We start from the raw sequence: 24,469 nt of genomic DNA, 5'->3' as shown, positions 1-24,469 counted from the left end.
AAAATCCACGCACAAGCTTCTTCCACCCCCTCAATTGGAGTTCAGGACTGGAACATCGGGTCCTTCATTGAAACATCTGTGAACCCATGTGGAAGCAAGTCATCCTCGTTCGAGGGACCTCCTATGATGATGAAAAGTATTTTACCTGAGAGAGTGGGAGGGCCACAACCCACACCCATTCACCCCAGTATAATTAATGTTCAGCCCATTCCATTCCACAGTCAGTGCACTTCTTATCTTAACCCAGTGGTTCTGGGACTTCGGTAGGAATCAAGCACCCTCCCAGCAGAGGAAGAAGTGGCTTTAATTGGCACTGGGAAATGTAACAAAATCAATCAATTATAACCTCAGGAATAGTGCAGCAAACAAATCATTTTGAGCTGTACGTGCAGTGAAATTAACAAACCCTCTAAACCATGCCTAGCAAGCCAATCGCATCTGACAATGGAGAAGCACTAATTTTGCATTAGTATATAATTTCCTGTTTTATATATGACATGTGATGCAGGCCCCCAAAATACTTGTATCACAGATTGTTCAATTACAATTCTGTTAATGTTTCACATCTACATTTCTCTGCACAATGTAAGGTCGTTGTCACATGCTCAACCTCAATAGAACTGTTGTAGGAAATGAGCCTTCATAACAATTAACTCATTCCACAATAATGTGCTCACAGTGAGATTTCTCTGCCCACGGAAGGGATAAGGCTGAAGGGAAATCATTTCGAGAATTACCAATTTTATTTGCTAGTAAAGCTAACAGGCTATCTCTATGTTTTGGCCTTTGGGGCCAAAAATATATCATAGTTTGGGGTGTTTTAGCGCTTAGAATGTTTCCTCTATTAATGAAAAAGTTGTAAAACATTTGTGGCATATCATCTCAGAGCTTATGGTAAGTCAGAATGAGTCACAGTGAGGAGCTATTTTGTAAGAATGGTATTTAACTTTATTCCAATTTGACATACAAACAAATAAAAATATCTGCGTACTTGATTTTGTCTCCTATTCCCTATCTGCCTATAGGCAAATTGTTGCTTCCATTACATCAGGAAGGCACAACATCAGGCACATATCAGTCGCTCCAACTAATGATACTTTTTTTCAGGCTGATTGGTAGCAAATAATAATAACTTTCTATAGCGCCTTTAACGGAGTAAAACGGCCCAAGGCACTTCACAGCAGTGTTACAGACAAACAGATAAATTTGACACCGAGCCATGAAAGAGGAAATTAAGGCAGATGGTTAAAGAGATAGGTTTTAAGGAGCATCTTAAAGGAGCAAAGAGAGGTAGAGAGGCGGAGAGGTTTAGGGAGGGAGTTCCAGAGCTTAGTGCCCAAACAGCTCAAAGCACGGCCACCGATAGTTGAGCAGTTATAATGAGGGATATTCCAGAGGGCAGAATTAGAGGAGCGCAGACATCTTGTGGGGTTGTAAGGCTGAAAAATATTACAGAGATAGGAAAGGGCAAGGCCATGGAGTGATTTGTAAAAAAGGATGAGAATTTTGAGATCGAGGCGCTGTTTAACCTAGAGCCAATGTACGTCAAAAAGCACAGAGGTGATGGGTGATCGTGACTTGGTGCGAGTTAGTACCCGGGCTGCTGAGTTTTGGATGACCTCAAGATTACGTAGTGTAGAATGTGGGAGGCCGGCCAGGATTGAGTTGGAGTAGTCAAGTCTAGAGGTAACAAAGGCATGAATGAGGGTTTCAGCAGCAGAAGACCAGAGGCAGGGACAGAGGCGGGCAATGTTACGGAGGTGGAAAAAGGCGGTTTTAGTTATGCCACGGATATGCGGCTGGAATCTCATTTCAGGGTCAAATATGACACCTAGGTTGTGAACAGTCTTGTTTGCCTTCAGATTGATGCTAGGGAGGGGTATGGAGTCAGTGGTTAGGGAACGCAGTTTCTGGTGGGGACCAAAGATAATGGCTTCAGTCTTCCCAATATTTAATTGGATAAAATTTATGCTCAAATCAAATCAAATCAAATCAATAGTCTGATATTACAAATGTGGCTCATTCTCCATTCAAAATGTTAAAGTCAGATCATCTGATAAATGCAGCATATATTGAAATGCTAAACATACTATACTGCATTCCACTTTTGCTAACACATGCCTTAAGACAGCACAAAGATGAGTGTAGCATGCATTTAGTGTTAGAATCAGAAATTTACAGCACGGAAGGAGGCGTTTTAAGCCCATCGTGTCCGTGCCAGCCGACAAAGATCTATCCAGCCTAATCCCTCTTTCCAGCTCTTGGTCCATAGCTTTGTAGGTTACATAAACATTACCAAATGGAAATTCAGCATCTACATTTGAGTAAAAACCTCACACCTGATTGCATTGTTGTTGGAGAATCAATGCTACGCATTCTCCACCAACCATGATGGGCTCAGAGGATGTCAAGAAGTTATTTTCATCCTCCATTAGCTCCGACCTGAAGCCAGCTCCAATAGTTTTTAATCCCTTGCCCATTTTGTTTCTCTCTTGCCATCTCCGCTTGTTCCTCCTCACTTGTGGGTGGTGCAGCACCTTACTCCTCAAACCCACTACCTATATTCCACAAGCTATTCGAATCTGTGCCTGTACTTGTGACAGGCGGGGCGTTTGATGGGAGCTGCTGCGATGGACAAGGTGCCATGGTGCCACTTTGTCTTTTATCATTTTCTAGGGGAAAAGCTATGAAACGAGGAATTAAAATGGATTCCCAATGCACCATCTCCAAAGACAGGTGAGATTACAATGCATGCTGTAAGTCATACTCCTGCTGTTCACAGTTTGTCCCAGTGGGAATGACGAGGAAATAGATAGAGGATAATGATCAATGGAGAATGCTTCCTGGATGGTGGCATCGCACTGCCCACAAAAACATGCCCTGGCACATCCCCTCCACAGGCTCATGCCCAAAAGGGGTAGGCTCATTTCCTCAAATTGGGAAAACTGTTTCAGCATAGAAAGCTCAGTGCCAGTCCTAGTCCTATCCCTGTACTTGTGGACAGCCTTGGCCTGGGTGCACACACAATTTAGGAAGATGTTAGAAGCCGCCTGGACATCCCAATCACCACCTCTGTGCCTAGCCCATCACTCTCCCTTGACAAAGGCTTTGCAAGGCAGCAACACACGCTAATGTAAAAGCAGATGCTGTAATCTGGAATAAAAACAGAAAATGCTGGAAATCTCAGCGGGTCAGGCAGCATCTGTGGAGGGAAAAGTAGAGTTAACGTTTCAGGTCGATAACCCTTTGTCTGACGATAGTCATCAATGTACCGGAAAAAGAGGTGAGGGAGGGGGCCTGAGTAGGATTGGAACAACAGAGACGGTAACTCTGTTTCTCTCCACAGATGCTGCCTGACCTGCTGAGATTTCCAGTATTTTCTGTTTTTATTATAGCAACACGTGCTAATTGTTTTGGCAGTTCTCCTGCACGACACAATTTTAAACTATTACGCACAGGTGTGCATTTGCCCGACTATAATTGTTTCCGACAACTTTATTGCATTTAAAGGTATGCAGAAAAGATTGCCTCCGTACTTTGTGTGCTGTCTCCCTGAGAGGGCAGCAGCTGAACACTTACATGTGTGCCGCACCTTTCATGGCCAATAGTAATAATGTGTGCAAAGGTGTGTGCACTTGCTTTGACGCTTCTCCTGAGGCGAGTCGACCTCCTTCACCTTTTCTCCCAGGTATCAATGGATTTGGAATGCGGCATTAACGTGTTGCATCAGTGGTACCTCTGCCCTTTGACCTTTAATCAGGGGATGGTCTTCGAATCCATCTCTTCCCCATGGCCATCGTTACACATATGTTGATCCAAAAATAAGTGCTCATATTCTGTTCCCAGAACAATGCCTGTGGTTCTTCTGCTGCCAGGGAATACTAGCAACTTCTCCAATCACAAGCAGTGGCCCTTCCCGAGCCACTGCCGACGCAGATGTTGTGACCGCTCCCATTCCCCCACCACCCCGCCCCGACAATCACACAGTGCACGGCTAGGAGGGCTTGATAACTCGTGTTGAATTTCAATGCTTGCACAACTCAAAATGATTTTGTTTGCTAGCATTGTTCCGAGTGCGGTTAGGATTGTTCGATTTGGTTATTTCTCCCACTGCCCACTTCTTCCTGTACCCTGCTGAGAGCCTCCCTCTGCACGGAAAGGATGCACAGAGATCAGATGGAAATTAGAGGCATTGCCAAATTCTGCTGGCTGTGTCTAACTTCGCACAGCCAGTGCTTCCTGTTCACAGTGCAGGCGCTACAGGTGAGCTTGCTGCCTCACGGAAAGTGTTTTCGTGTCTCTTTCTCTCAGTCTTTCCACATGTTTTTCTTACCCCCGTTTGTATTTTCTTGCTGTCTCCCGGTCTGTCTGTTTCTTACTTCCTTGGTATCTCTCCTCCCCTGGGTCCCTTCTTTCCCTCCTTGTGTCTGTGTCTTGCTCTTCTTGTATCACTGAATGTTCAGCTGTTTCATGAAGACGTGGCTGACATGTTTTCAAGAGCAGCTGAGCATTTTAACATGCAAATGGAGACATGGGGAGGACAACAGGTACAAAAAACTGAAGGGGGTCACAATCAGAATGCATCGGAGTCATGGAGACAACCAGCCTGGGTGGCATATGTCTGTTATCTGTGCTCATTGGTGGAGAAAGCAAGGAAAGCAAAACAATTTAAGACAGGAACAAGTTAATCCCTGGTGGGATAACTGCAGTCATGATTCATGTTAAACATTGGAATCCTTATACATTTGACACATTGTAGCACTTGCATATCGTCTGTTAATTGCGTATGTACCATTGTTACCAACACGGGTTGTTTGTTAGCAGAGAAAGATCCATTTTTAAAAGTTAATATTTGTTTCCGTCTTCTCAGAAAGGAGAAACTAATATTACATTTTGGCCATGGATTCAGTTCCAGTTTAGACTTGACAGAGAATGTAGAACTCCATTGTATTCGCCTCCGAGTCAGAAGGTTGTGGGTTCAAGTCCCACTCCGGGAACTTGAGCACATAAAAAAAAATCTAGGTTGATGCTCCAGTGCAGTGCTGAGGGAGTGCTGCAGTGTCAGAGGTGCCGTCTTTCGGATGAGACGTTAAACCGAGGCCCCGTCTGCCCGGTCAGGTGGATGTAAAAGATCCCACGGCACGATTTTGAAGAAGAGCAGGGGAGTTATCCCCAGGTGTCCTGGCCAATATTTATCGCTCAATTAACATCACTAAAACAGCCATTATCACATTGCTGTTTGTGGGAGCTTACTGTGCACAAGTTGGCTGTCGCGTTTCCCACATTACAACAGTGATCACACTCCAAAAAGTACTTCAGTAGCTGTAAAGCGCTTTGAGACGTCCGGTGGTCGTGAAAGGCGCTATATAAATCCCAGTCTTGCTTTTTTATTCACTTTGGGAGGAGACCCTCATCAGCTTTTCTTTCTTCCCCATTTATAGTGCATTCACTAACATTAATATCATGAATTAAAGTGACCAGCTTAAAAACAGACAGCTTGGTAACACCTTTCAATTGATGGATAAAGGGCATCTAATGACTCGATCGCCCTTATCACCAAGATAAGCAAGTTAGTACCAACGGCTGACACAGAAACTGTTACGATTATTTATAACATCAAAGAAGTCCTCTGACTCTTCTGGTACAGATTGGGGCACGTGCAGAAAAAAACAACAGATAAATTACTGAGATTTCAATGCACAACAACTTAACTGCGGCTCGGTATCAGTTGAGACGGAGCAATGTTGAGTAAATGTCAAGCTATCAGCTGAGTTGGCTCGACTTACAAGGCAAAAAACAAACCCGCTGCAGAAATGTCCTAGAAATGTCCTTGGAACGATGTGTGCCGGGTCATACTGATATACAGTGATTACTACCGAGACTGAAAAATCCTGCTCGTCAATTAGCCTGGGACAAGTTACTTTCCTACTTTGATGAACTCGAAAACAAAGAAGCTCACAAGTTCATATCTATCATCACTTTACTTAACCCCCAACTCTAATCACGTGTTGCTTCATGTTACACCTTGCCCTTTGTGGCTTCTTGTTTTTCTTCCCTAATTGACAAGCAGCTCATCTAAAAAAAAGAAACTCTTGGATTTATATAGCTCCTTTCACGACCACCGGGCATCTCAAAGCACTTTACAGCAAATGAAGTACTTTTGGAGTGTAGTCACTGTTGCAATCTGCGCCAATGATCAATGTTATGCCTTGCTGTCTGCTTAAAATCTGAACATCATCATCATCATAGGCAGTCCCTCGAAATCAGGGAAGACTTGCTTCCACTCTAAAAGTGAGTTCTCAGGTGGCTGTACAGACCAATGCAGGAATACAGTCTCTGTCACAGGTGGGACAGGCAGTGGTTGAAGGAAAGGGTGGATGGAGAGCCTGATTTGCCGCACGTTCCTTCTGCTGTCTGCGCTTGATTTCTGCTTGCTCTCGGCGATGAGACTCGAGATGCTCAGTGCCCTCCCAGATGCTCTTCCTCCATTTTGGCCCAGGGATTCCCAGGTGCCGGTGGGGATGTTGCACTTTATCAAATTTGAATAGCACTTTTGATGAATGAAAACTTAATTTAGCCAATTAAAAAAAAAATAAGTCCTATTTGCCAAATGGTGAAAAACTTGTAAAATATTTCTCCAGCAGACAACATGACATCAGAGACTGCTTCTGAAAAAGAGCAAGGCTGAGGTATATGATGATGGTCATCAGTGACCAATCACAGCAGGGCTCTCTGACCTTCAGCAACCTCTCTAACTGTTTTACTGAACGGCTCGGAGGACTGTGGGCCCTAAAGCGGGTGGGAGGGGTCATTTCTGTCTGTCTTTCAGGCTGCAACTTGTTCTCTGTCTCCTCCCTCTGTTGAAATAAAATCATACAAAACTCAGCACGCTAACAGGAAATGTCCTGCTGCTTTTCGCTTGCAAGTGATTATTGTGAGGATTTAGCGACTGTGCATCAAACTCCAAGTGGAGACTGGGGGATTTTGCGATAAAAATGAATGGAAGCAGAGGGACTCAAGAAAAGAGTGAGATGCTGAAAAAAAACTTGTTACACAGTCGGTAAAATAACAATGTTGTTACATGGTGTATTGTGAAGACTAAGTTTAAATATTTTCCACAAGGTAGGTGGATTAGTTATGCAGTTAATTGGGCAATTTGTCCCTGCACCAGAGCAGGACAGATACTGAGCTGATGCGTAACAACCAGCTGTCCTATTACTGAACATCCTATGAAGTACCAAGGACCTTACACGCAGCAATGTTTATTAAAGTCATTTTTCATGGAGGGTGGGGTGGGTTGCACTCACCCTCAGCCCCCATCTCCCGCAAGTTCTACCGACAACCTCACCTTAGGTTACAGCATCAGAAAAGATCCCTTTGTTAATAAATGAATGGCAGAAGCTTGCTTCACTAGGAACATATCTTGGGGGCTTGCCTGCCCCAAAAGGCTGGAAATTGTGGCCAAAATCATTCCGCTTGGGGAAGATACTGGGGCCCCTAATGGAAACAGATAAAATGCTGGCAATCTTGTATGGCGACTAAAAAACACTTGCAAATTATAGAGATCTTTAGGATGAGTCGAGGTGGAGCTCACATGTGCCCTTTGGTGGCCTGACATCCTTGGTCTTACCAGGCATACCGCAGCCAATGAAACGCCCTGTCCCTCTGCTGGTTGGGGACTCAGGAACTCCCGACATTGGGAGTCCTCATCCTGCTTATGCTGCTGGTGTAGGCCCCACCCCTTACAAGGCCCACGGAAATCCCCACACGAGGGGAAGATTTGGGTCCTCACTGATTTCCTGCCCTTCCAGAGCCTTTGGGAGCTCTCTCTTCACCCTCTGCCATGCATCTTTTAAGTTGGGTTCATGTTTGAGAATGAACAGAGTTCATTAGCAGCCAGCAGATTGGAATGTCAGACAACCTGAGACCTCAAACTGCCCTTTTGTTCGACAATAACTGCTTCCTGGCAGGTTAACAAGTACTTGCCTCAAGTGCGGAAGAATCTTGTCGCTTTAGTTTCTGTCTTAGCCATGGGCGGCCTTCAAGGAGGAGCTAGTTTGGGTGCAGATTAGACACATTTCCACAAGAGGGAAAAGAACGGCATCCACAGCGAGAGTTCCCTGGGTGACTAAATTTTGGGGAGAAATTCGGGAGCACCCCATTTGGGGCACTAGCTTTTAAATGTTGGAAAAATTAGTGCCAGGCACTAATGTTTTTTAACTTTTAAAAGATTTGCTGTTTGTGCTGCAGGAAGGAAGTGGAGCACTAAATCAAGCATCCCACATCGTTCAGGAGGCAGCAGGCAGGCAGTACTTGTGCAGCGTGCAGTGCTGCCACGTTGAAGGACTCCTTCCCTCCCTTAAAGGGATGGGCCATTGCTGTAGGCTCTGCAAAATAAAAACTTACCTTCTCCCCCGAAGGTAGCCGCAATCTCGGCCCGATTAACCCGACGCACTGCGGCAGAGTGCCGGGCTGATCGATCGCAGGCAAAGAGGATCTAAACAAAACATAAGAGAGGTACGAAAATATTTTCTTACTTACCTCGGCCCCGTCGCCGTTAAGCATTGGCCCTGAAGTGTCCGGCCTCCCGATGAACACCTCCTGCAGCTGCCGTTGTTTCCGCCCAACGATGCTACAGGGGACGGAACCGAAATTCAGGCCCGGGACGATGCGCAAGGTGATGATGTCACGACCTCCGATGAAGGAGATCAGGGTGCAATACCATACCGCCACCGAAAATCTCCCTCCGAATTTGGCAGGAGTCGATCTTCACGCCATGCTCGGTCGCTAAGTGCTTAGCGACCCGTTAGTGTCCCCCACAGGTGATAACGGGAGGCACTAAAAAGGCCAATTTCTAGGCCTTAGAGATTAAAATGAAACAGAAAAAAGACGCTTATGATGAATGCCAGCTACATAATTCAGTAGCGAACCAAGCTGAATATAAAGAGTACAGACTAGAACTGAAAAGGAAATAAGAGGAGAAAAGAGAGTATATGAGAATAAATTGCAGGTAACATAAAAGGGGACCAAAAAGTCCTTTATTAACATGAAAGTAACAAATGAGTAGTCAAAGGAAGGGTGGAGCCGATTAAGGACCAAAAAGGAGATCTTTTTGTGGAGGCAAAGGGCATGGCTAATGAGTACTTTGCACCTTTCTTCACTAGAGAAGAGGATGCTGCCAATGTCACAGTAAAGGAGGAGGTAGTAGAGAAATTGGAAAAAACAGATAAGTACTTAAAAGGTCATCAGTGCTCAAAATAGAAAGGTCACCCGGACCGGATGGGATGCATCCCAGGTTGCTGAGAGAAGTAAGGGTGGAAATTGCAGAAGGTCTGGCCACAATCTTCCAATCCTCTTTATATATGGGAGTGATGCCAGAGTTATATCCCTGTTCAAAAAAGGGCAGAGGGATAACCCCAGCAACTACAGGTCAGTCAGCCTAACTGAGAGAAATTTTAGAGACAATAATCCGGGACAAAATTAATCAGCACTTGGAAAAATAAAGGTTAATAAATGAAAGCCAGCACAAATTTGTTAAAGGCAAATTGTGTATGATTAACTTGAATGAGTTCTTTGATGAAGTAATGGAGAGGGTTGATGAGGGTAGTGCAGTTGATGTTGTAAGATGGACTTTCAAAAGATGTTTAATAAAGTACCACATAATAGACGTAAGCAAAATTGAAGGCCACGGGATTAAAGGGGCTATGGCAGCGTGGATACATAATTGGCTAAGGGACAGAAAGCAGGGAGTGGCAGTGAGCAGTTGTTTTTCAGACTGGAGGGAACTGTGCAGTGGTGACCCCCAAGGTTCAATGTTGGGACCACTGCTCTTTCTGATATATATTAATGAGCTGGACTTAGGTATAAAAGAAAGAAAGAAAAACTTACATTTATACAGCGCCTTTCATGACCACCGGACATCTCAAAGCGCTTTACAACCAATGAAGTACTTTTGGAGTGTAGTTACAGTGTAATGTGGGAAACACGGCAACCAATTTGCGCACCAGATAAACTGTTTTTTTTGTTATGTTGATTGAGGTAGATAGAGAGGAACTATTTGCTCTGGTGGGGGAAGTCCAGAACAAGGGGGAAAATTCTTTAAATTGTGGGAGGGTCGGGGTAGACCAAAACTGGGGGCCATCAGTATAAGATAGTCGCTAATAAATCCAATCGGGAATTCAGGAGAAATTGCTTTACCCAGAGAGTAGTGAGAATATGGAACTCGCTCCCACAGGGAGTGGTCGAAGCGAATAGCAGAGATGCATTTAAGCGGAAGCTGGATAAGCACATGAAGGTGAAAGGGATAGAAGGATATGCCGATAGGGTGAGACGAAGAGGGTGGGAGGAGGCTGGTGTGGAGCATAAACATAAACAGCATATACAGGACATAATTTCAAAGTTGCAGATGACACAAAATTTAGAAATGTAGTAAACAGTGAAGAGGATAGTAACCGACATCAGAAAAACATAGACAGCCTGGTGAAATGGGCAGAAACATGGCAGGTGAAATTTAATGTAGAGAAGTGTGAAGTGATTCATTTTGGTAGGAATAATGAGGAGAGGCAATATAAACTAAATGTACAATTGTAAAGGGGGTTCAGGAACAGAGAGATCTGGGGTGTATGTACACAAGTCTCTGAATGTAGCAGGACAAATTGAGAAGGTTGTTAAAAAGGCATAGGGGATCCTTGGCTTTATTAATGGGGGATAGAGTGCAAAGGCAAGGAAGTTATTCTAAACCGATATAAAAGACTGGTTAGGCCCCAGCTGGGGTATGGTAGCCAATTCTTGGTATCACACTTTAGGAAGGATGTTACGGCCTCAGAGAGAGTTTACTAGAATGGTACCAGGAATGAACAACTGGGGTTGTTCTCTTTAGAACAGAGAAGGTTAAGGAGAGATTGTGATAGAGGTGTTTAAATCATGAAGGTTTTTGATAGAGTAAATAAGGAGAATAATGAATAACTGCAAAATATTTCAAAGCTTAAACGTAACCTTGGGGTTCAGATCACATCTTAACTCGTCAGAAAGGCTCAAGTGGTTTACAATTGAAATCTGGAAACTGAGATTAGATTGCTACCTTGAAATAACCTTTAAATATTTATTCGTTCTTAAAAGCATGTTTGGTTTATTTTATAGAGTGGGTTTGTTCAGTCCTTGCACTGTTTGTATTCAACAAAAGCTCTCAAAGCACTCCACTTCATCAGTCATGTATCAGCGGAGACAGCGACCCTCATCGGGCTCTTCAACCATTTGGGACATCACAACTGAGCCTGCTCCTTCCCTCGCCCAACGTTGGCAGACACAAGCATTCACTAGCTATCAGAACAAGGAACTCTAATATTGCCCGTCCCTAACCCAAAACCAATGAGGCCAAGTGCGGCAGCCCGACTGCTGTCCTGCCTGAGGTTGGACAACTCAGCTCAAACCAGGGATTGAACCAAGAACTTTCCTGGTCTACATGGCTCAATATCAGACCAGTCAGAAAGTAATAAGAAAGAAAGAACTTACATTTCTATACTTCAGGATGTCCCAAAGCGTTTTACAGCCACTTTTGAAGTATCTTCACTGCTGTAGTATACTTAATGGTTGTCAATCAAAAGCAACCTGTGCTGTACACAAGGTTCTTGAGGCCTCTTTCCTCTGAAAGAATCCAGGTTGCACTATATTAACTAATGGGCTTTTACATTGGTCTTTTAAGTCAGATTCTGACGTTTGTCAATCTAAAAATGTGTTGTCAATCTATAGAAAATGGATTTAACAACATAAATACTGGGTGCCAGCTCATAGACACCAAGCTCCTGTCATCCAGTTTAAAAGACCAATATAAATGGGGCTCAAAATACCTTGCCTTTTATCAGGTGGAGCATTGCATGAGAACACCACCACCTCCAAGTTTGCCTCTAAGTCACACACCTTAGTGACTTGGAAATATATCGCAGTTACTTCATCTTTGCTGGGTCAAAAGCCTGGAACTCCCTCCCTAACAACATGTATGAGTACCTTCAGCATACCGACTGCAGTTGTTCTAGAAAACTGCTCACCGTCACCTTCTCGAGAGCAATTAGGGATGGGCAATTAATGCTGGCCTAGCCACCGATGCCCACATCCTGTGAATGAATTCAAAAAAGCTACATCCATGTAACAACCCATTATACCACCACCTCCATAATGGGAATCAAATTTTTCCTGTCCCCTGAATGCTGCCTCCTTTAGATTATATCTAGAAATGCCCAGCCATGTTTTTAAATGGCATATATATTTTTTAACCTTTCTGGAGTTACCAAATCCATTACACTGTGCAATTACCAAATAAGCAGTCAGTCAGGGCAGCTTTGCTTTTCTTAATAAGTTTTACTGAATCACATCTGGAAGGTAGCAAGATAAAATAAAACGAGCAAGCAGCAGAATAGGTACTAAATTCCATGCATTTCTTTGTTTCTTCAACATGTCAAATGTTAAATTGTTACATATGTTAGGCCTCTTCCTGCCAGCAGCTGACCTTGTGTGGTATGTACTGTTGAGGACACGGCTGCGTTGTGCAGACAATACAGAAACATCTTACACAGCAGGTTTTATCTTCAAATCCTAAGGAAGTAGGAGGATGTGTCAGAAATTCCAGTGCCCGCACTGTATGATATTCTGACCATTTAAAGCAATTTCCTATATGTGCTCTCTCACTGGCAACATAAAGTCCGAAAGGTCAGTATGTGGGGAACTACAATTGTCCTCCATCACAGGGAGTTGTGAACAAGGTCGTGAACCTTCTCGAACCAATGTGTCTTTGTTGTGATTTATAAGTGACAATCCGGTAGCCAAAAGTTGCCCGAGTCTGAGGATAAATATGACGAGTCTTTCTTAGTTCTTTATATCAATTCTTACAGTTCTATCACATGCATGGTTTTCTGTAGTATGGCAATGGCATTTTTGTACATAAAAAAGCAGTTCAAAAGATTTTTGTTATTTTTTTTGAATGCTTTAAAGTAGTGGTGAAAATGTAAGGTATGTATTGGTGGCTTTTGTAAACTGCTGATTCATTTTTGCTTCTATGTAATCTTGTTTTTTAATAAACCTCGTTCACAATTTTTAGCCTGAACAGATGTTTCCCATTGATTCAGAGAGATGTGGAGCATATAATGATTAGGTTGTGTCATTTCCGATGGGAGTGAGATTCATGACAATGCTATCCCAGGTCTTTTGAACAGGTTTGTCTATGGAAGCTGATTTTTGTATTGAGCACAAGAGAAAAGTATTAGGAAGGAGTCCAAACTATATCAACTTGTATGTGAAATCGTCATTAAAAAAACTTATATGGAAGTTTTTCTTTTACCAAACAAAAGGCTTTGCGAAACATTTATTCAAGAAGGCAATGCCCCTTTTAAACTTTACCATTATAGGTCTCATTATGGGGCAAGTACTTATTCCCATGTTCATTTTCTTTGTATTATTTTTACGAGTCTGATTGATTGCTTATATTGTTCCACCTCTCCTTTTGCTGTGAGAACAGGTTATTTTCTTGCCAAGTGCTTTTATTTTTAGATAATCTATTCTTGTTATTCAAGGCAGTAGTTGAAAGTGGCTGAAAGTTTTCAGTATTGCAACGATATGTCCAGTCCCAAAAGCAGAAAAATGTTCCACAAACTGGATATAATAACGAGTGCATTTGTTAAAAATCATTGTGAGGAGCAATAAAGGAACAGGCAAAGAAACTTGAAATAAATCCTATCTACTGGCAACCTGGCAGTGATCCTGACCTTGATAAAAACGCTTGTACTTTTTATGATTCTTTGATAGATTCTCTTGGGTCTGATGTTGGACCAGGCCAGGTATGTTTATTCTGTGTCTTGGCTTGAGTAGATGTTGAAATATTATGGATGGTTTTGTTTGGCAGATTGCTAATGGTGCAATCACAGATTTTGCAATGGTGCCATTAAGACCAGGCCCCAAGCATCAGGAAGAAGCAGACTGAAACTAAATGATTGAGGTGCTTACCTACAACAGACATAAGCTCTATTGTGAAGAATGAACCAAATACTTTTGCCATTGCACCACTCAGGCTCAGTTCTGTGACCTTAAAATGAGTTATTTTCCCCTACGGGGAGATAGAATGTTAATGTGAAGAAAGTTGTATATAATCACTTAACTTCTTTTTTCAAGTTTTCCATTCGCTAATGAAAATGAATATAGACCTTTTTTCTAGACCTATGTTCATTTTCTTATTATTTTTGGTTTGTATTATGAACCTATGGCCTCAGCCATGTAACCCCACCCCAAGTACGTCAGGGCTGTTAATTACTTAGCATTGAGTATCAAGCTTGTGCTATATTTGTGAATGAAAAGAAGATGTTTAAAAAAATAGAGAACATTGAATATCAGATGTAAGATAAAAGCTGCAAATATCGGAAAGCTGAAATAGAAACAGAACATGATGGAAAGACACAGCATCTGCAAAAAACAAAATAACACTTTTGGTATAGACAATTCATCAGACCTGAGGGAGCGTTTTGACAAAAAGTGCACACTTATAAATGTCAACTGTTTTTTAAAATTCTTTTCAGATGCTGATGGGCCTGTTGTGTTTTTTCAGCGTTTTTTGGTTTTATTTCAGCATCTTCCTGAGAGGGTGATTATCAGTTTGTGAACTAAACCAGCTTCAGGTGCTGCATAAACTAAAAAGATTCCAGCATGTCCTGGTCACCATGTACACTTTGCGTCAAGGTTGGTGATCTCGCTTTGAGGGACTGCCTATGATGATGATGACCGACCCACTTGTATGTATACAAACTCACCTATAATTACATTACTAAATGGCATTATAAGATGCTAGTTATACCTCAGGTACCAGGCGAAGGCCGGTACCTGAAAACTCCTAAGTTGTGCTGCAGGCTCATGTGTCAGTCCCTAACTAGTAACAATGGAGCACTGCACGAGCACCATAGCAGGCAAGGGCGAGCTCTATTCAACAGCTTCTGAATGCTAATTTTCATATTAGGAGGCAACAAAGTGGGCTCTCTGCTAACATTCAAAAGGTTCAAGATTACATTTAGAAAGTGGTTAAACCTGTCTTCACATTGTGGGACTGTAGTTATACTGCACACGGTGTAAAACTCAACCATGTGGGACTGTCTTGGAGATAGAACCTGGAGCCTTTGCTTCTAGTATGCTCCACAGTCAGATCACCAACCTGACTCCTGATTCAACACAACATCATTTTGTCAATGCACAGCTAAATTCACTTTGTATTGACATAAAATTGGCAGTAGAATTAGTCAGCTGATTTGAGGGCTGCAAATTGATGCCAGTGCACCCTCACAGCTAGGCTGATGTCAGTGAAATTCAAACCCAGAGTTTAAACTGTTTGTGAATTTGCCATCAAATCCCTTCACCTGCCCTATAATCTGGCTCAATAACCACAATGTGTGTGGATTGAGTGGATCAGAATAAACAAGGCATTTTTATTCACTGATTTCATTTCTCATCTTAGATTATAGTGCAGATCTTAGCATCAGTTTTGGCCCCGATTTTAACTCCAGGTGGATTCCTCGCTCAGGCCAGAGTTAAAATTACAATCGGGACTCAATGATGTCATTGGGCCACAACATGCATATGTTAAAAGGACCCCTGTTGGCTTTGGACATGTGTCCTAGGTGCCTGCTCAGGAGAGCAGGTTAAAATTGCAAATGTTGTGATCATGAGGCTTTCAAACAGATAAGAGCCAGGGTGATTTTAACTGCCTGCCCGCCAGGTTTCTGATGAGCGAGTCGGGTTAAAATCGGCCACAAGTTTCCACATTTAACTGCTGCAAGCCTTGTATACTAACGTTCTGCTATGTGAATATTACCATACAAATACTTTATGTGTTGTGCAAAATTCTTTTATCAACTGCACATGTGTCAACCTATTTAATAAAGGACTTGCATTGATATAGCACCTTATCACATTCCAAAGCATTTTATCACCAATGGATTCTTTTTGAAATGGAGTTGCTGTTGTTTTGTAGGCAAATGCAGCAGCCAAGTTGAACACAGCAAGGTCAAGCAAAGAGCAAATGAATGAATGACCAGATGATCTGTGTTGGATGGTGTTGGTTGTGGAAGAAATTTTGGTCAAGAGAATCCTCCCACTCTTTTAATGGTGCCATGAGATTTTACATTCACCAACGCAAGCAGTCAGGTTCTCCGTTTAATGCCTCATTCTAAAGTTGACAATAAAGCACTCTCTCCGTAATGCACTGAAACGTCAGCCTAGATTAGTGGTCAAGTCTGTAACGGAGCTTGAACCCACAGCCTTCTGGCAGAAAGGCGAGAGTGTTACCAACCGAGCCACCACTGCTGGGAGATTTGAGAAAAAGCTGAAAAGAGCTACAAATATGACCATTCATGTCAAGTTTCTGACTAGGGAAACAGTGACTCTGCTACAACATCCTCTGCACACCCCCCAATAATGAATCTGGTGGATTATAAAGAAAAAAAAGTGTACATGATAATAATCGAGCTGAAAAGTAGAGACACAAATGCTGGAAATCTGACAGAGAAAGACCGGTCGAATCTGAGTATTTACCTGTCTTTCTCTCATTCCTACGCTGATTGACATGCAATATATTTCCAGCATCTTAATGTGCCATAAAACAGCTCAAGAATAACAAGGCTATGGGTGCAGATGGAATCGCTGCTGAGGCGCTAAAGTATGGCGGAGAGGCACTGTTGGTTCGGATACATGACCTTATCTCTCTCATCTGGAGGGAGGAGGGCATGCCGGGAGATCTCAGAGATGCAGTGATTGTGACCATTTTTTAAAAAGGGGACAAGTCCGCCTTCGGCAACTACAGAGGAATCTCCCTGCGATCAGCCACTGGGAAAGTTGTCACTAGAGTCCTCCTCAACCGTCTTCTCCCTGTGGCTGAGAAGCCCATCCCGGAGTCACAGTGCGGATTTTGTCCCCTACGGGGCACAACGGATATGAGCTTTGCAGCGCGACAGCTGCAGGAAAAATGCAGGGAGCAGCACCAGCCCTTATACAAGGTCTTTTTCAATCTTACAAAGGGCTTTGACACTGTCAACCGTAAGGGTCTATGGAGCATCCTCCTCTGTTTCGGATGCCCCCAAAGGTTTGTCAACATCCTTTGCCTGCTTCACGACGACATACAGGCTGTAATCCTTACCAACAGATCCATTACAGACCCAATTCACATCCGGACCGGGGTCTAACAGGGCTGCATCATCGCTCCAACCCTCTTCTCAATCTTCCTCGCTGCCATGCTCCACCTCACAGTCAACACACTCCCCGCTAGAGTGGAACTAAACTACAGAACCAGTGGGAAGCTGTTTAACCTACGCCGCCTCCAGACCAGGTCCAAGATCACCCCAACCTCTGTCATTGAGCTGCAGTACGCGGACGACTCATGTGTCTGCGCACATTCTGAGGCTGAACTCCAGGATATAGTCAATGTATTCATTGAGGCATATGAAAGAGTGGGTCTTACGCTTAACATCTGTAAGACAAAGGTCTTCCACCAGCCTGTCACCGCCACTCAGCACTGCCCTCCAATCATCAAGATTCATGGCGCGGCCCTCGACAACGTGGACCATTTCCCATATCTCGGGAGCCTCTAATCAACAAAGGTAGACATTGATGCGGAGATTCAACATCGGCTCCAGTGCACCAGTGCAGCCTTCAGCCATCTGAGGAAAAAGAGTTTGAAGACCAGGCCCTCAAATCTACCACCAAGCTCATGGTCTACAGGGCTGCAGTAATACCCGCCCTCCTGTATGGATCTGAGGCATGGACGATGTACAGAAGGCATCTCAAGTCGCTGGAGATATATCACCAACGATGTCTCTGCAAGATCCTGCAAATCCCCTGGGAGGACAGGCACACCAACATCAGTGTCCTCGTCCAGGCTAACATCCCCAGTATTGAAGCACTGACCACACTTGATCAGCTTCGCTGGGCAGGCCACATAGTTCGCGTGCCAGATACGAGACTCCCTAAGTAAATGCTTTATGCGGAGCTCCTTCATGGTAAACGAGCCAAAGGTGGGCAGCAGAAACATTACAAGTACACCCTCAAAGCCTCCCTGGTAAAGTGCGACATCACCACTGACACCTGGGAGACCCTGGCTGAAGACCGCCCGAGGTGAAGAAAGTGCATCAGGGAGGGCATTGATCTCTTCGAGTCTCAAAGCAAAGAGCGTGAAGAGGTCAAGCGCAGGCAGCAGAATGAGCGTGCGGCAAACCAGCCCCACCGACCCCTTCTCTTGACGAATGTTTGTCCCACCTGTGACAGGGTCTGTGGCTCTCGTATTAGACTGTTCAGCCACCAAAGAACTCACTTTGGGAGTGGAAGCAAGTCTTCCTCGATTCCGAGGGACTGCCTATGATGATGATGAATGTTCCTGTTTTTTTTTATTACAGCCACAACTGCTTGTTTCCTCAGCTTTTTCTGAATTGTCTCAGATTTGTTTTTAAGTTTCTGTTTGTTATGATGAGAGTCAGATGTGAAACGAGAATCAGATCCTTGAACGGATTATCACTTGGCATCTATGTAGAACTCTTCCCAAGTACCTGCACAGACCCCACATTGCAGTTCAAACGGTCTCACAAGCCACACCCTGTGGGTTATTTTCACAAGAAGATGTTCCCTTTGCTGTAATATAATCTCTACTATTTGTGTCAGAAAAATTGGTCTTTTATTTTGCTTTTGCTTTGTTTTCTTGTCTCCTGAATCCTTCATCTATGAACGGAGAGCTTGTTTGGTTTGGAAAGGATTCAGTAAGACTGATGTGGGGAGGGAAGTATTTGGCTAGGCTTTTCATGTGATGGGTTCATAAGATTTCTCTTTGTTTTTAATGACCATGTTACCATAATGCTAACATCTTCACAAAAATACATTAACTGAACAGTTACTTCAATTATTCTGAGCCAATGGTACTCCGTAGGCAGGTTTTTTTTTGTGGTAGGAACGTAGGAACAGGAATAGGCCATTCAACCTCGAACCTGTTCCGCCATTCAATGAGATCATGGTTGATCTGTATCCTAACTCCATCCACCCACCTTGGCTCCATATCCTTTAATACCTTAGGCCAATAAAAATCTATCGATCTCAGGTTTACAATTATTAGTTGAGCTAACATTCCACACTTCTGCCACTTTTTGCATGAAGACGTGTGTCCTAACTTCTCTCCTGTCTAGCCCGGCTCTGATGTTACGGTTACGTCCCCTTGTCTGGACATCTCCACCAGCAGAACAAGCTTCTCTCCATTCTCCCACATCGATTCCTTTCCAAATCCTAAACACCTCCATCAAGTCGCCCCTTAACGTTCTATATTCCAGGGAATACAAACCCGGTTTATGTAATCTCTCCTCATAATCTAACCCTTGGTAGAAACATAGAAACATAGAAAATAGGTTCAAGAGTAGGCCATTTGGCCCTTCGAACCTGCACCACCATTCAATATGATCATGGCTGATCATGCAACTTTCGTACCCCAATCCTGCTTTCTCTCCATACCCCTTGATCCCTTTAGCCGTAAGGGCCAGATCTAACTCCCTTTTGAATATAATGAGCTGGCCTCAACAACTTTCTGTGGTAGAGAATTCCACAGGTTCACAATTCTCAGTGAAGAAGTTTCTCCTCATCTCAGTCCTAAATGGCTTACCCCTTACCCTTAGACTGTGGCCTCTGGTTCTGGACTTCGGGAACATTCTTCCTGCATCTAACCTGTCCAATCCCGTCAGAATTTTATATTTTTCTATGAGATCCCCTCATTATTAAATGACGTACTCCTATTATTGAAATAATGGTTACCTTTATCAGATGACTAAGTACTTAATAATTTGAATGCAATGTTACGAACAGTTGATGTGGCTCCTTGGCTGGAGCCCACTCCCTATCCATAATCCAAAACTGGTCTACAGATCTAGATAGTTCCCTCTCTGCACCTGACGTCAGTGATCCAAAAATCGCCATTCCACCTGCCACTCTCCCCCCAGGACCCTATCACCCATGACTCACTGGCCTGTGGCCCCCTCCATAACCAGCACCTCACACCCATCATGACCAAATGCAGCCAGTGGCAGTCTGTGGTCCCCTGCCCTGCCTGACTGGCACTCTATGCCCACTGCCAGAAATTTCAGCCTACCACCTTCGGCAACTCCATTTCCCTCACCACTCCCAACACCCCCTTCCCCGCTCCCACATCATCTGACACCTGAAAGGAAAGAAAAAAGGGAGAAAAGCAGGAGAGAGAGAAGCAAAAAAAGAGAAGCACATAGAGAAGCCAAGGAGGAGATTAACAGAGATAGAAGCTGAAACACCAAGATAACAGAGATTGATAAGAGACTGTATGATTGCTGAAAGCAGAAGCTGTGGCTCAGTGGGTAGCACACTGGCCTCTGAGTGAGATGGTTGTGGGTTGCTGTATATATATATATTTATATATTAAGATTCAAAGGTATCAGATATTAGTCACTCCGATAGACTTGGATTTGTCATTTAATTTTCAGAATATCAAGTCGATCAGGAACGATCGTGCTCCAATAGTTGGTGGATTTATGCATTTTACTAAATGGTTAAAAAATAGCATCAATTAAAAATGAATGAAGAGGATTAATGACCATACGCGGTATTTTTGATTATCAGGTTGGCTTCGTCACAGGCATAAGAACATATAAGAACATAAGAAATAGGAACAGGAGTAGGCCATATGGCCCCTCGAGCCTGCTCCGCCATTTAATACGATCATGGCTGATCCGATCATGGACTCAGGTCCACTTCCCTGCCCGCTCTCTAACTCCTTATTCCCTTATCGTTAAAGAAACTGTCTATTTCTGTCTTAAATTTATTCAATGTCCCAGCTCTCTGAGGTAGCAAATTCTACAGATCCACAACCCTCAGAAGAGATTTCTCCTCATCTCTGTTTTAAATGGGCGGCCCCTTATTCTAAGATTATGCCCTCTAGTTCTAGTCTCCCCCATCAGTGGAAACATCCTCTCTGCATCCACCTTGTCAAGCCCCCTCATAATCTTATATGGTGGATGCATGCTGGTCATCCATTAGTTTTTATTGGTTTTGATACTGGCAGCTTTGTGGATTCACGAGTCAGGTACATTGCACAAACATGGCGAGTGGGAGAGGATTTGCTCCTTTGCTGGTTTATTCTTTTGGTCGGTTGTGTTTTGTATTCAAGGTTTTAAGTCACTTTTGTTACAGTACTGTCTCATTATGTACTGTTGGATTGTTGTATGTTAGTATTTGTTTTTTTTTAGTATATGGCTTTGTTAGTTTACAATAAAACCAGTTAAAATCAAAGAGTTCAAAATTTTCCAATGTCCCTCACATGTCTCAAAAGGAGCTGCTTTTGTGCAATCTTTTTGTTCAATACATTTAGATCATCTAGTTGAACTGATAAATATTTAATATTAAATTCTAATAAAGATCCACTAATTTGGACATCAAATTTCATAGTCTGGGAACTCGCTATTCAGAGAACATGACATTTTAATTATATAAATGACCGTCAGATAACCACTTTTGAAATAGTAGACATATCTCATATAGAAGATAATAGCTCCATTGATTTTGACAAGTAATATACAACAGCACCATCTGCATACATTGCAATTTTAGACAACTGCCTATGTTAAAGATGGCCATCAATATAAAGCCAGGAGAGCACAGGCTGAGTGTAGAACCGTGAAGGGCTCAAACTTTGGCTGGGAATCAATTTTCTCGTCTCTTATTAACAGTCGTCATTTTAACAATTAAGATTAGAACAATTTTCTTCTTTGCACATTTGGTACATATAAACATGTGAGCCTCCTGCCCGCCGTTCCTCTCTTCGCTGCTCCCAGACAATCTGTTGTGTCTAGCGCAAGAGGAAAACTTGTCCCACCATGTCTATTTGTTAAACCTTGCTAAAATACAACACTGAGCATTAATGAAGCTACTGACTGTACTGTCAATCAAAAACATCATTGTACTCTGCAGTGTAATAGATTATGGTAAGAGTCCTCAGATTGTGGGGTTCACGTCACTGTTGGTCACAAGGTCTGTCAGATGGGTGCAGCAAGGATGAGGGCAGAAACGTGAGCTTATGCATCTGAGTGAATGTCACAGGCCCACTGGAGTCATGCAGAGGAGGTGAATAGGGGCGTTCCTGACCTCCTACATCTTTTTATGGTCGGACTGTTCACTGCGCGCCCCAATGCAGGAGCATCCACACAACTTGACACTGTGGCCTGTCCCATACCCCCAACAACTAAATGCTCCACAGGAGTCACAGGGTTAGGCCACACACTTAAAGGCTGGTGCTCTTTTATGCTTAAATCCATCTCTTCCCCCCCGCACCCCGCCCCCCCCGCCCCCCAAGGATATCCAATTACCTAATCGGGATCTCTGGCTGATGACCTCCCTCAGAAGGTCCCAATCTCTGATGCCCAACATACAGCTACAGGCCTAAGAGACCAGCAACTGCAATTCACTTTACTGCCCCTACTGCCAACACTAGGCCCTTATGACCCAGGCGGGAAATCCTGATGCTCCTCGGACTGTACCAGAGCACCACATTTCAGGTGCACTGCTTCTGTACAGTGCTGGGGTGGGAAATAAAAACATAAAATGCTGGAAATCTCAGCAGATCAGGCAGCAGCTGTGCAGAGAAACAGAGTTAACGTTTCGGGTCTGTGACCCTTCGTCAGAATGGGAAAGATGTGAGATGTAACAGATTCTTAAGGAAGTGCAGGGGCACTGAAGGGGGGAGGGGAGGAGAGAACAAAAGGGAAGGTCTGTGACATGGTGGAAGGCAGAAGAGATTTGAGAGACGAAAGGGATGATGGGTAAAAATGAGATGGTAATGGCACAAGTTAGGAAACAAGAGATGAGTCTAGATGGGGTGTGAATGGCGGAATCATCGCCAGTTGCCATGGGAGAGGATAAAAAAAGAGGGGTTTGTAAAAAAACAGGGAGGAAAGGGAAAAAAATAGGGGCAGAGATTGTGGTCTGAAATTGTTGAACTCGATGTTGAGTCCAGAAGGCTGTAATGTGGCTAAACAAACGATGAGGTGCTGTTCCTCGAGCTTGCGTTGAGCTTCATTGGAACAGTGTAAGAGGCTGAGGACGGAGAGGTCAGAGTGGGAGTGGAGTGGAGAATTAAATTGACAGGTGACCGGAAGCTCAGGGTCACACTTGCGGACTGAATGAAGGTGTTCTGCAAAGCGGTCACCTAATCTGCCCTTGGTCTCCCCAATGTAGAGGAGACCACATCGTGAGCAGCGAATACAGTATACTAAATTGAAAGAAGTTCAAGTAAATCGCTGTTTCACCTGGAAGGAGTGTTTGGGGCCCTGGACAGTGGGAAGGGAGGAGGTAAAAGGGCAGGTGTTGCATCTCCTGCGTTTGCACGGGAAGGTGCCGTGGGAAGGGGTGGGGGCGTCATCAGAGCAGATGTGACGGAGACGGAGAAACTGGGAGAATAGAATGGAGTGCTTACAGGATACGGGATTGGAGGAAGTGTAGTCCAGGTAGCTGTGAGAGTCAGTGGGCTCACTGTGAATGTTTGCCAATAGACTATCCCCAGAAATGGAGACAGAGAAGTCGAGGAAGGGAAGGGAAGAGTTGGAGATAGATCTTGTGAAGATGAGAGAAGGGTGGAAATTGGATGCAAAGTGAATGAAATTTTCTAGTTCAAGGTGAGAGCAGGAAATGGCACCAATAGTCATCAATGTACCGGAAAAAGAGGTGAGGGAGGGGACCTGAGTAGGACAGGAACAACAGAGATTAAATTTGTTTCTCTCTCCACAGATGCTGCCTGACCTGCTGAGATTTCCAGCATTTTCTGTTTTTATTTCAGATTCTAGCATCTACAGAATTTTGCTTTCGTATTTGTGCTGGAATGGGGTTGGGGCCAGGAGACTCTTCCTTTAAGCCTTAGAATGGAGAACATAAGTGTCAACTTAAGAACATAAACAAAAGAACATAGAATTAGGAGCAGGAGTTGGCCATACAGCCCTTCGAGCCTGTTCTGCCATTCAATAAGATCATGGTTGATCTTCAACCTAAATTCCACTTTCCTGCCCGATCTCCATATCCCTTGATTCCCCTAGAGCCCAAAAATCTATTTATCTCAGCTTTGAATATAAACGACTCAGCAACTACACCCCTTTGGGGTAGAGAATTCCAAAGAGTCACAACCCTCTGAGTGAAGAAATTTCTCCTCATTTTAGTCTTAAATGGCCAGCCCCTTCTACTGAGACTATGCCTCCCTAGTTCTAGACTCTCCAGCCAGGGGAAACAACCCCTCAGAATCTTATATGTTTCAACTTAGACCTAAATGGTATTTGCTTATTTTGTTTATTTTTTTTCACTTAAGCTACTCTCTACAGAAGTTCTATGTTGTCTTTCACTGCTGCTGTCACCAGACTTTACTTATGTAACATGGTTCTTTGTGTGTGGCAATAATGTCACAATAAAC

Source organism: Pristiophorus japonicus, chromosome 16 (assembly GCF_044704955.1).
Source record: "Pristiophorus japonicus isolate sPriJap1 chromosome 16, sPriJap1.hap1, whole genome shotgun sequence".
Classification (NCBI taxonomy): domain Eukaryota; kingdom Metazoa; phylum Chordata; class Chondrichthyes; family Pristiophoridae; genus Pristiophorus; species Pristiophorus japonicus.
Note: the sequence above shows the minus strand (reverse complement) of the source record.